The following is a 12392-nucleotide window of genomic DNA, read 5'->3' as shown; positions in this document are numbered from 1 at the left end:
AATGTTACGTGTTTTCATACAGTACCAAATTGGTCTATAACTAAAAGAGCACTCATAAGTTAAGTAAATAAGTCCAAGCATTTTTCAAATGTGTATGACTAAAGTAAATGTATAATAAGCAAGCTGGCTTTAAGATTATTAGTAAAATAAAAATAAAAATGTCTTCAGAGTTGTCAGCATGTATTTTTGTCTGGGTTTTATATTTGTCTCTGCTGGAAATTTTAAGGTGTCAGGGTTTGGCGCAAAAGGTTGTAAGACTGCAAAGCCAGCCAAGAACAAAATGATCTTTCTGTGATTTTTTTTTAAATGAATAAAACTAATTTAATGTTGTTGGTTTAACAAAAACAGGTGAATCTTCTGGGTTATGGGTGAAAATACCTATGTGTGTGCCTTTAAGATTCTTACCTAGATGAATGCCTATTAGGCACTGGTCATAAAAATGGTTAACAAGGAAATCATTACTAGCTTTTTCTGATATCGCTGTTTTCATAAGTCATCTAGATAAATTGCTAAAAATGAATGAGATATAAATGGGGTAAATACTGTAAGGGAATCTTTGTGGATTTAAAAATCTTATAATTATTTTGGAAGCTCATTAGATGTCTGGGTCATTTCCAATAAAGAAAGGGTTATGACCTAGAGAAACATGTTTTTAAAAATTGTGGAAAGTTTTCATCTGTGAAATGCTAAATTCTGATAGACAGTTCAGGATTTCTTACATCCTAGGTTTTCCCTAAAATTTAAGGTTACTAAAAATAAGAATTCTAGTTAATATATAATTCTGTATATAAAGCATGCCAAAGAAGATGTGTCCTTATTGAGAAAAAGAATAATTTTGTCTAAATTCAGAAGTTATCTAAAGGTTGATTCAAATTATGGACTTGGAAAAGTTATTTATGAAACAACGCAAAAAAAAGGAAACACTAAGTAGGGGAAAGCCATGTAAAAAAGTTATGGATATGAAGATGTATTTTTGGTAAGAAAGGTTATAAGGAAAAGAGAATGATTTTGTACGAGAAAGGATCTTGTATAAGAGGCTTTGATTTTAATTCTATAATCTGTTTCTTTTTGAAAACTTCTCAGAGTTCTATCTCTGAGGTGCAAATTTGTTGTGTATTGCTGTTTTCAGCTTCTTTCTCTCTCATTGTAAAGGCCTGAGATGATAACTCTCTCCTTCAACTTTTTTGTCAGCTTCTGTAACTTTATTTTTCCTCCTGTTCTAACTGATGTTGTGGCCTGATGCTTGAATGTTTATTTTGAAGGTCTAGAAAAGTAATGTTTTCCTCTAGAATAATTTGATTCTATACTTTTGGCTTTTCTTGCCATGTTGAAATTGTTCATCAGGTTTGACTTTCAGGTTATCTAAATAAGCTTCCCATAAAGAGAAGCAATCACCACCTTAGGAGGCTGAGGCAGGCAGATCACTTGAGGCCAGGAGTTCAAGACCAGCCTGGCCAACATGGTGAAACGCTGTCTCTACTAAAAATACAAAAATTAGCCAGGTGTGGTGGTGGGCGCCTGTAATCCCAACTACTCAGGAGACTGAGGCAGGGGAACCACTTGAACCCAGGAGACAGAGGTTGTAGAGAGCCGAGATCTTGCCACTGCACTCCAGCCTGAGTGACAGAGTGAGACTCCATCTCAAAAAAAAAAAAAAAAAAAAAAGAGAGAAGCAGTCACACTGTGGAAGGTCTTTCTTTGCCTTTTGCTATAAGCCCCCCCAAAAATTTTATATTTTACTGAGATAATCCCTGTGTCATCATTATTAGGTTTTTGATTGCTTAGGAATACTGGGACTTAGAGGCATTGAGGAATTAAGGCTTTTACATCACGTAATTTTCTCTATTGCTAATAAAGTCCTTGTGCTGTTGAGTTACAGAGCTTTGGCTGGGTCCGAAAAAGGCACTGCCTTCTGCTAAATCTTGAACACTGACACCAATCAAAGCCTCATCTTCAGACTGAGAGAAGATGGCAATCAAAATGAACTGCTTTCATAAGACAAGAGGCCAGAAGTTAAAAGTGTTTGATCTCTCTTGGCCCAGGGACTATTGGGGAAGAGGTGGGCATGTGAGATTGTAGGGCTGATTTTGAGGGATAAGATTAGTTCAGATTTTCTTTAGAAAGTAAACAATATCAAAAGCACACTTTTCCAAGGCCAGTGTCTGGGCCCCTGTGTCAGAATCACAGGATTCTCCTACAGCACTGACCTGCTCTTTCACAGAGAATTGTGAAAGGTTATAAAAGGCTTATGAAAATCTTACCTGTGGTCAAATTTATTAAACTTAGATAGAATTATTTATAAAGATTTATTGAAATTAGCTTTAACATAAATAATACATCATACCAAGGTAAAATTTGTTTTTATCTTTTGAATAAAATTTTCATATAATATTAATAAGAGATAATAAAAGTTTTTTATCTTTTGAGTAAACTGCAGGAAAAAAAGAGGAGAGAGAGAGAGACTTTTTTTTGGCCTCATGCTGTCTTTATTAGGCCTTATTATTTGGTAATTATTATTTTGGATAAATGAATACCTATTTTATAGTGACCTGTGATATTATTTTGTGATACGAAATGTTTTAAACCTTTGTTATTTGACCAACTTTCCAAAATCAAAATTTCAAGTTCTAAATTCAGTCTTTTGACTTGAAACTAACTTTTTAGATAGTAGGGTTCCCTGAAGCCCAAGAGGGACATATTATTTTCATTTGCTATGTTAAAATTTTACAGGAAGCTTTGTCAAATATGAAATGGAGTTTGGCTTTCTTTGGGTTATATTTATATAAATGTGTTCCAAAATTGTATGAGAGTCCTAAAATCCTGATTTATCTTAGTATATTATCAGGAATAATTATGATTATTATGTTAAATTGTCACAGAAATAACCAAATTTCCTTGTCAATCGTGTCTTTAACTATGGGTGTCTTAAGACTTTTGTCATCTACAACTATTGTTTCATTTTGATTCTTCTCAAAAAGCAGCTTACAATCAGCTATAGTCCAAAATTTGCTTTTGCAAATTGCTGATTATTTTGGTTTTTGTTTTTAGAGTCAACGAGGCTTTTTTTTTCCTTTTGAGCTAAGTATAGCCTTCGACTATTGTGTGGAGTATATCTTGTGATCAAAATTTGAAGCATATTTCTGTTTCTACCTGATTTCTGCAAAATTTGGAAACTGTGCATATTCCTAATTTATAGCAATAGTTATTTGCGTAAGTTTAATAAAATTCTGTTTTCTTTTATAACTGGACACAATTGGAGGCACTGGTTATTTTACCAAGGCTTTGACTGGAATAATGTATTTTCAGATATGAGCAGAATGCTTTGAGGAATTGATGTTGACTTACAGAGCCTATGAAAGTCCCTTGGAAATACTGCCCTTGTACCTGGTCTACACAGTTCCTTTGCAGGGTTCCTGGCCTGTGGTAAGTAAAGAATGTCACTTTCTGACAGGCCCAGAAACCACAAGTTATTCTGGGACCTCAAGAAGAGAGGAATTCACCCAATTCATACAAGTATCTTCAGGCACAGATAAATCCTTGGCCGGGCTTGAGAGGTCTTTAATTTCAAATCTGAGATTCCTTATGAAAAGTTCCAGCAAAGCCCAATTTAAAAGAACCTATGAGAACAATAATTCTTGCTGTATTTTATGCAAATAATCAGGCCACCTAGAATAAGACTAACACTTATTTTTGCAAATAAATTGGGTCTACTATGATTTGTCTTTGGTAGAAATGGGGGATGGGAAAAAGAAAAATCGTGTTTCAAAAAAAAAAAAAAAACACTAGAGTACACCTGTTATTAAATTAACCTTTGATTCTTGATGGCACTCTGGTCACCCATCATATGGAGCTGCAGCTGTGCTGCTTTCAGTTATTAAAGCTGCAAGTTACCCATGGAATTTACAGATGGATTAAGCTCCTGGGGAGCTGGCTCACTGGATGCATAAGGAAATGTGAACTAACGAGGAAAAAAAATTAAATTCCTTAGTTATTGTTATCTATAATAGTTCCAAAGAAAGTAAGAGAGTGCGGAGTTCGGGCTTCAAACTAAACCAAGCTCAGATGTGAGACTGGATTCAGACCACTAGCCTCAAAGCTACCCACAAAAGGGAAAATTATGCCAGGGCACCAAAAAGCACCTCTGAGACCTGCAGTTTCCAAAAAGGTAGTCAATGTTGGAGAAAGGCAAAATCAAGTAATTATTGAAACCAGAGGGTATAATGTAAAGGGATAAGTTCTGTTTTGTAGATTGGTACCATCAGCTTCCTCAGAAACCTTTACTAAAATGGGTTGTGAGAATAACTAATTGAAGAGCAATGTCTTTGGTTTTAAATGCTGCAAAGTAGAAGAACCTGTTTTGGTTGACTCAGAACCCACAGCTCGCTAGTGAACAATCACAGATAAATATATATATTACAGGCACACAGGAGGTTATTCCCAAGACAATAGCCAGCCTGGTTGACTAGATAAAAGCCACTAATATCTGTTTACTTACTGAATACTTAAAGCCAGTAAGATCTGTTTACCCTGAGAAGGGAAACTGCTCAACTCCACTTATCAATGTCAAGTTGAGCACCTCAGATGAAGCAGATGATATGTTTCCTATGCAAACCAGTGGCGGCTGGCTTTATAATGGCAAGGGTATTAACTTTACCCTTTGGAAATATATTAACTACTTTCTCTGAGTTTACTTCCAATAGGCTCCAGTTCCCTATGGATGTGCCTCCTCACTCTTTGAAACTGAAACCAGAGAACCAAGTCATGCGGAGGACCAGCTGCAACCACAATGGATCAGCCCTTCTGAGGTGCTGCTGGCCAGCCACCCTTCTGTTCTTAACCAGTGCTGAGACTTGGATTCACCAGACTTGAGTAAAACCAGTCCCTTTGGGATCCCTCCAGGGAAAACAGTCATGGTCTTGTGAACCTTGGGAGGGCCTTAAGTTAGCATTCAAAGCCCAGACAAAGACCCTAGATAAGAAATCATAAAGTGAACATGCAGCTTTCAGGAACATTTTCTTGGCTTCCCCAAGTGATCAACTCCATATTCTTTGGTATTATTTAAATTTGGGTTATCTATGTAATTTATTATCTTAGTCAATGTGGTGTAAAATGTTGCTCTAAAACCAAGATAAAAGTACCCCTGACTGATTCCAATCACAGGGGCAACATTTCCAAGCCTCCTCATGATCCCACAACATCCCTCCTCAGCATGAAGCAGCCAGAAAGATCGATGACCAGATTCCCCACGACTGAGGAACTGATCTATAGAAAAGGGGGACTGAAGTCATCCCTGTTGTCCCATAGAACTAACATTTACAGTTGTTTGAATAAACATAGAAATTGACCCTCCCTAGCCTTAAAACTTGAAACTTACATTTGTCTCATTTGAGTTCCTTCCTCAGGAAATCTACTCTCAGGCAAGAAACTAAAACTCACCGGATCATTTCATCTGAACAACAATATTCCAGACCACTCATCAATCATGATTGCTTCCTTACCTCCATGAATTCCTGTTTTCCCACCTCCCTGCTTCCCTGCTATATACACCCCCCGATTTTAGTCGGTCAGGGAGATGGCTTTGAGACTTTATCTCCCATTCTCCTTGGCTGCAGCACCTGATTAAAGCCCGCTTCCCTGTCAGTACTCATTGCCTCAGTGATTGGGATTCCGTCCGTGCAGCAAGCAACAGGACCTAGACTGAACCCCTGGCATTTTGGTAACATCGAGACAGAGCCTCTATTAAATGGAGCTCCTGAGTAACTAGGATGGACACAGTGCCCCTGATGAACCACAATGAACATGAAGCATGAGTTACAAATAAGCAGCATTGTTTCAAGTCACCAAGATGTTCATGTAGCTTATTATTGTAGCATAAGCTAATCTATGTTTACTGATACAACATCTCAATTTGTTTCTTTCTCTGAAGCTCAAGTTCTACTTCTCCTGCTGCCGTCAACATTTCTATATGATTTTACTTATAGAAGTACAAGCTCAACATATCTATTTCTATGTTCATTATTTTTCCTCCCTAACCCAGAAGCAAAAGTCTCTTCCTGATTTTTTTTATTTTGGTCAATGGTACGAACACTCTTCTAAAAACCTAAACTTCATTCAATCACTTACAGTCATGTGCTGCATAATGATGTTTTGGTCATGACAGACCACAGATACGATGGTGGTCCCATAAGATTATAATGGAGCATATGCAGAAGCCTGATATGTGGCACTTGATACTGGCATTGCAGATCAAGTAGGGGAAATTATTGATATTCAGCAATGCTGCTGGGAAATTTGTTTTTCATATATATATATATATATATATATATATATACACACACACACACACACATATGATCTAGGTTTGTGTAAGTACACTCTGTGATGTGTGCAGTACTGCAAAATCGCCTAATGATACATTTCTCAGAATGTATCTCCATTGTTAAGTGATGCATGACTATTTTACATTTTGTCCCCACTTTATTTGCAACTCTGCCTTATGGTTCCCACAGGTGCCTCCTTGATTCTAGCTTTGGTCCCTCAATTCTTGCACTATTATACCTCTTGAGTCATTTTGCTGCTTTTATTCTCTTCCCTTTTATGATCAATTATCCTTCCTTTGTCATTAGCTATTCATGAATGTGATAAAAGTAAATATCTAGATTATATTATGCCTTTGCTCAAAACTCCGATGTGTCCCCATCGTCTACTGGATAAACTCTCAATCCTTGATCTGGCATTTAAGACCCTGCATTCTTTCACCTCTAATCTCATCTCCCCTACTCCTTTGCGTGGATCTTACATGAGCAAAACATCACATAGCCCACTATAAATGGGATATAACCTGTGATGGTTAATTTTATGTGTCAATGTGACTGGGACAGAGGATGCCCAGATATCTGGTTAAACTTTTTTGTTTTTTCTTTTTTTGAGATGGAATCTTCCTCTGTCACCCAGGCTGGAGTGCAATGGTGCGATCTCCACTCACTGCAACCTCCACTTCCCAGACTCAAGTGATTCTCCTGCCTCAGCCTCCCAAGTAGCTGGAATTACAGGCACGTGCCACCACACCCAGCTAATTTTTGTATTCTTAGTAGAGATGGGGTTTTACCGTGTTGGCCAAACTGGTCTTGAACTCCTGACCTCAAGTGATCCTCTTGCCTCTGCCTCCTAAAGTGCTGAGATTACAGGTGTGAGCCACCACGCCTGCCCTGGGTAAACATTATTTCTGGATGTGTCTGTAAGGATGTTTCTGGAAGAGATTTGTTTGAGTTGGTGAACTGAGTAAAGTGAATTGCCTTCCCCCAGTGTTAGGATCATTCAACCTTTGAGGGCTCTGAACAAAAAGTCAGAGGAAGATGAATTCTTTCTCTCTGCCCGACTACTTAAGCTAGGTCATTGGTCTTCTCTTGCTCTTAGATGGAGGATTACACCAACAGCTCCCCAGGTTCTTAGGCCTGCAAGCTTGGACTGGAATTTCCTTTACCAACATTCCTGGGTCTCCAGCTTGCACACAGCAGATTGTGAGACTTTTCTACTTTCATAGTCATATGAGCCAATTCCTTATAAAAAATCATTCTATATATATATAGAATGAGTATATACTCTGATATGGTTTGGCTCTGTCCCCACCCAAATCTCATCTTGAATTGAAGCTCCCATAATTCCCACATGTTGTGGGAGGGACCTGCTGGGAGATAATTGAATCATGGGAGCAGTTTCCCCCATACTGTTCCTGTGGTAGTGAATAAGTCATGACATCTGATGGTTTTATAAGGGGTTTCCTCTCTCACTTGACTCTCATTCTCTCTTTGCCTGCTGCCATGTAAGATATTTCTATGCTCTTCCTTTGTCTTCTGCCATGATTGTGAGACCTCCCCAGCAATGTAGAACTGTGAATCCATTAAACCTCTTTCCTTTATAAATTACCCAGTCTCGGGTATGTCTTTATTAGCAATATAAGAACAGATGAATACATACTCTATTGGTTCTGTTTCACTGGAGAACCCTGACTAATACATAACCTGAGCTTATTTGCTCAGTGCTCTTAGAATTAATTTTCTGTCTTTGAAATCCTTTTCTTCCCACATACTCATGTCAAAACCCAAGTTCACTTTTAAAACTCAGCTGAGATGCCACTTTCTTCATAGGAACGTCTCTGATCCCTCCAACCAAAAGTGACTCCCCTCTCCTGGGACGCCTAAGGCACCTGCTCTGCTCTATTTCTTGTTGTTGCAGTAATTTCTCCAGAAGTCTTATCTCCCCTACTGGACAGTGAGTTTTTTACATGAAGAATGAAGTTTTTTACATGAAGAATACAATGGCTAACCTTCGTGTTTTTCCATAAACATTAGTTGAGTAAAGAAGCACCAGGACATGACCTCAATTCACAGAAAAGTTGTGTGGCTAAGCAAAGATAATTCATGTGAGAATTTCACATTTTGAGAAAACAGAGGGCAATATTAAGGCTAGGTAATAATTAGTGTTGTTGTTTTTTAGTTTTGCAACAAATAAAAAATGGTCCACCCTTGGGTTATGAAATTTCATTTTATTTGATTTAGAGATGTACTGCTGGTGATAATAAAACACCTAAATATTAGAAACATCTGTAATTCTCCATCATTAGCCTTTCCAGTATAGTATATTAGATAAATACAGCCAGACCCCAGTTGTATACTTACGGCTCTTTATTGACAGCACCGTAAGTTCTGGAAACCCTCAAATCTCTCTGCTGTCATTTCTTCCAGAGAAAGAAAATCATTATTAATGTAATGGCTTACTTATGACCTTCTCTTTGCTCTTGGATATTATCTTCCAGCCCTACCCCTCTGTGTTAGTCAGGGTTCTCTAGAGGGACAGTACTAATAAGATATATGTATATATGAAAGGGAGTTTGTTAAGGAGAATTGACTTACACGATCACAAGGTGAAGTCCCACGATAGGCCGTCTGCAAGTTGAGGAGCAAGGAAGCCAGTGGTGGATCAGTCTGAGTTCCAAAACCTCAAAAATAGAGAAGTCAGCAGTGCAGTCTTCAGTATGTGGCCAAAGGCCTGAGAGCCCCTGGCAAACCACTGGTGTAAGTCCAAGAGTCCAAAAGCTGAAGAACTGGGAGTCTGATGTTCAAGGACAGGAAGCATCCAGCATGGGAGAAAGATGAAGTCCAGAAGATTCAGCAAGTCTGCTATTTCCAACTTCTTCTGCCTGCTTTATTCTAGTCGCTATGGCAGCTGATAAGATGGTGCCCGCCCAGATTGAGGGTAGGTCTGCCTTTCCCACCCCACTGACTCAAATGTTAATCTCCTTTGGCAACACCCTCACAGACACAGCCAGGAACAATACTTTGCATCCTTCAGTCCAGTCAAGTTGACAGTCCATATTAACCATAACACAATCTAACCCTGGGAATATGGATGGCAGAATTTTGTAAAGTAGTAAGTTACCATGGAACTGGTGACTCTGTAAAGGCGGGAACCATAAACAGATGAACATTAACATGAACTTACTCTGAGAATTCTCCATGCCAGTTGTTCTTAAAGTGGGTTCCCCAGATCAGCAGCATTAGCACCTTGTTGGAAATGCATATTCTGGGGCCTTTCCTCAGACCTACTGAATCAGAATGTCTGCCAATGGAGCCCAGACACTTATATTTTAACAAGGTTTTCTTGGCGATTCTGATGCACATTGAAGATTGAGAACTAGTGCTTGATATCATCTCTTAAGTCCCAAAGTTAAGAGAACTAGAATAAATTCCTTTACCCAGTATGGTCAGAAAATGTCTCCAGACTTCCAGCTTCACATCTGTTCTTGATGTTTATGCCACTTCCTGTACTTACACAGCGCTCAGATTTGATGAATGTATTCATGTCACGGTTTGACAAATTATCTGAATTATAGATGATGTTACAGTTTAGCTTGTCTCTTGGCTAAATAAATGAAGATTTACTCAAGCAAGCTGGCTTAAGGAAGGCGAGTGTTTATTGTGAGGAATTACATGAAGTGATTAGGAGAATCTCTTGGATATCTAAGAAGAGAAGATCTAAAATAGGGCTGGACCTCACACAGTCCAGATTCAAGATGGGTCTAAACATCTTGGCAGAGTGTTAGTGATATATCATGGTTTTTATACAATTACACTTCATATGTCTGCTTCTTTCATCCTGCTATCAATTAGTTTCCTCTGTTTAATCACGTTTCTGATCCTCCATAATTTGTGGTTGTAGGGTTAATTATTTCAATGAAAGAAAGACTATGATAAGTTGAACTTATCTTTGAAGTGTCATGCTATCGGTCATTCATGTTGATAGTCAAATACTAAAACTTAGCAATTGATACATAAGAGGTATCAGCCAATTGGAATGAAGAACCAACTTTTTAGAACAGGATGTCAATCAATTAGATTAGGCACTGACTACATAAACCTGGCATGGCTGTACCAATGCATACCTGCTAAATATTGGGCTGAAAAAATGGCTATGTACATTTGTCCCTTCAGAAGAGAGTATGAGCACAGCAGAAAGATTTGTATAGGTAGAAATTATGATTTTATTTTTGCTTAACATCACATCCACAAATTTCAACACAGTACATGGCACATAGGAGACACGCGTTAAATGTTTAACAGGACATAATTTTGAAAAGTTACTTAAATATTTGCCAGTATTTAAATAACACCAATAAACATATTTAAAATTCAAGCTTTAAATCAAATTTAATGTTATCCTTTCCTTGCAAATGGCCTTTCAGCCTCCTTATCTATTATTTTTGCCCTTAGTTCTTCCTCACCAACATTCATTGTGGATCATTTCAACAATCTTCTAATTAATCTTCCTGTCTCTAGAATCTCTTTTTCTTTTTCTTTTTCTTTTTTTTTTTTTTTTTTTTTGAGACGGAGTTACGCTCTTGTTGTCCAGGCTGTAGTGCAATGGGGAGCTCTCTGCTCACTGCAACCTCCGCCTTCCGGGTTCAAGTGATTCTCCTGCCTCAGCCTCCCAAAAGGTGGGATTACAGGCACCCACCACCATGTCCAGCTAATTTTTTTTTTCTTTTTTTTTGTATTTTTGGTAGAGACAGAATTTCACCATGTTGGCCAGGCTGGTCTCGAACTCCTGACCTCAGGTGATCTACCCGCCTCAGCCTCCCACAGTGCTGGGATTACAGGCACGAGCCACTGCGCCCGGCCTCCTTTTCTAATATAACTTCTGTCTCCAAAGCATCTCTCTAATACAAGACTTAAGTATCCCAGTTACTTATCCATTTTCCTGTTTAAGGATAAATTCATGAATAGGAAAAGTATACTCATACATAGAAGCAATAAATGTAAAAACACAATAGTGGTTGCCTCTGGGGGTACAAGGAATAGTCAGACAAAGATTTAACCTGGAAGTATAATCTTTATATGTTTTAAAATTTAAAAATCAAAATAAAAAAATTACACTTTATAAAACAGTCAAGAGTTGATGTTATTATGCTCCTGTTAGTAGCGTTATCAAATGACAAGCCAGAGTGGGCACAGCTGAGTGAGTACTTCAGACATGCAGTCGTGACTCCAGAAAGACTAGGCTTTAGGAATGAGGGCCATGCTCTAAGTTCAAAACTGAAATAGACTTGCCCTAACAAAGAATGAAACAAATCTGACAGGACCAAAAGAACCCATCATTAACTTAATAGGATAACATGGGGTAAAAACACTCAACACAAAATTCTTTATCCATTAAAATTATACTTCAAAGGATGAAATAAAGATATTTTCAGAATAACAAACCTGTAGAATTTATTGCCAGCAGGTCTTTATTATAAGAAATGCTTAAGAAAAATTTTCAGACTGAAAGGAAATGACACCATATGGAAACTTGGATCTACAGGAAAGAATGAGAGAACCAGAAAAAGTAAATTTTATTAGAAATACAAAGAAATGTTTTTTCCTTCTCTGAATTTTTTGAAATGTAACAAATTATTTAAAACAAAAATAATACATTGCATTATAGAATTTTATTACTTATGTGGACAAACTAAAGGACAACAGTAGCAAAAAGGATAGGCAGAGTAAATAGAATTTTGCTGTTGTAAGGGTCTTACATTTTATGTGAACTAGTAAAATATTAACTCTAAATTGACAGTAATAAGTTAAGAATCCATCTTGTACTCTACCTAGAAGCAACCATAAAAAATTAACACGAAGCAAATAGAGGAATGAAAATGGAATATAAAAAATATTACTTCAGAAGACAAGAAAAGAAGAAACAGATAAACAAAACTAGATAAGATAACTTGGAAATAAATAACAAGATGGTAGACTTACACCCAACCATATTATTAATTATATTAAATGTAAATGAATTAAACTTTCTATTTAAGAGGCAGAAACTATCAGACTAGATTAAAAAGCAAAAGGCAG

Source organism: Gorilla gorilla, chromosome 7 (genome assembly GCF_029281585.2).
Source record: "Gorilla gorilla gorilla isolate KB3781 chromosome 7, NHGRI_mGorGor1-v2.1_pri, whole genome shotgun sequence".
Taxonomy (NCBI): Eukaryota; Metazoa; Chordata; class Mammalia; order Primates; family Hominidae; genus Gorilla; species Gorilla gorilla.
This window is presented reverse-complemented; position numbering follows the sequence as displayed.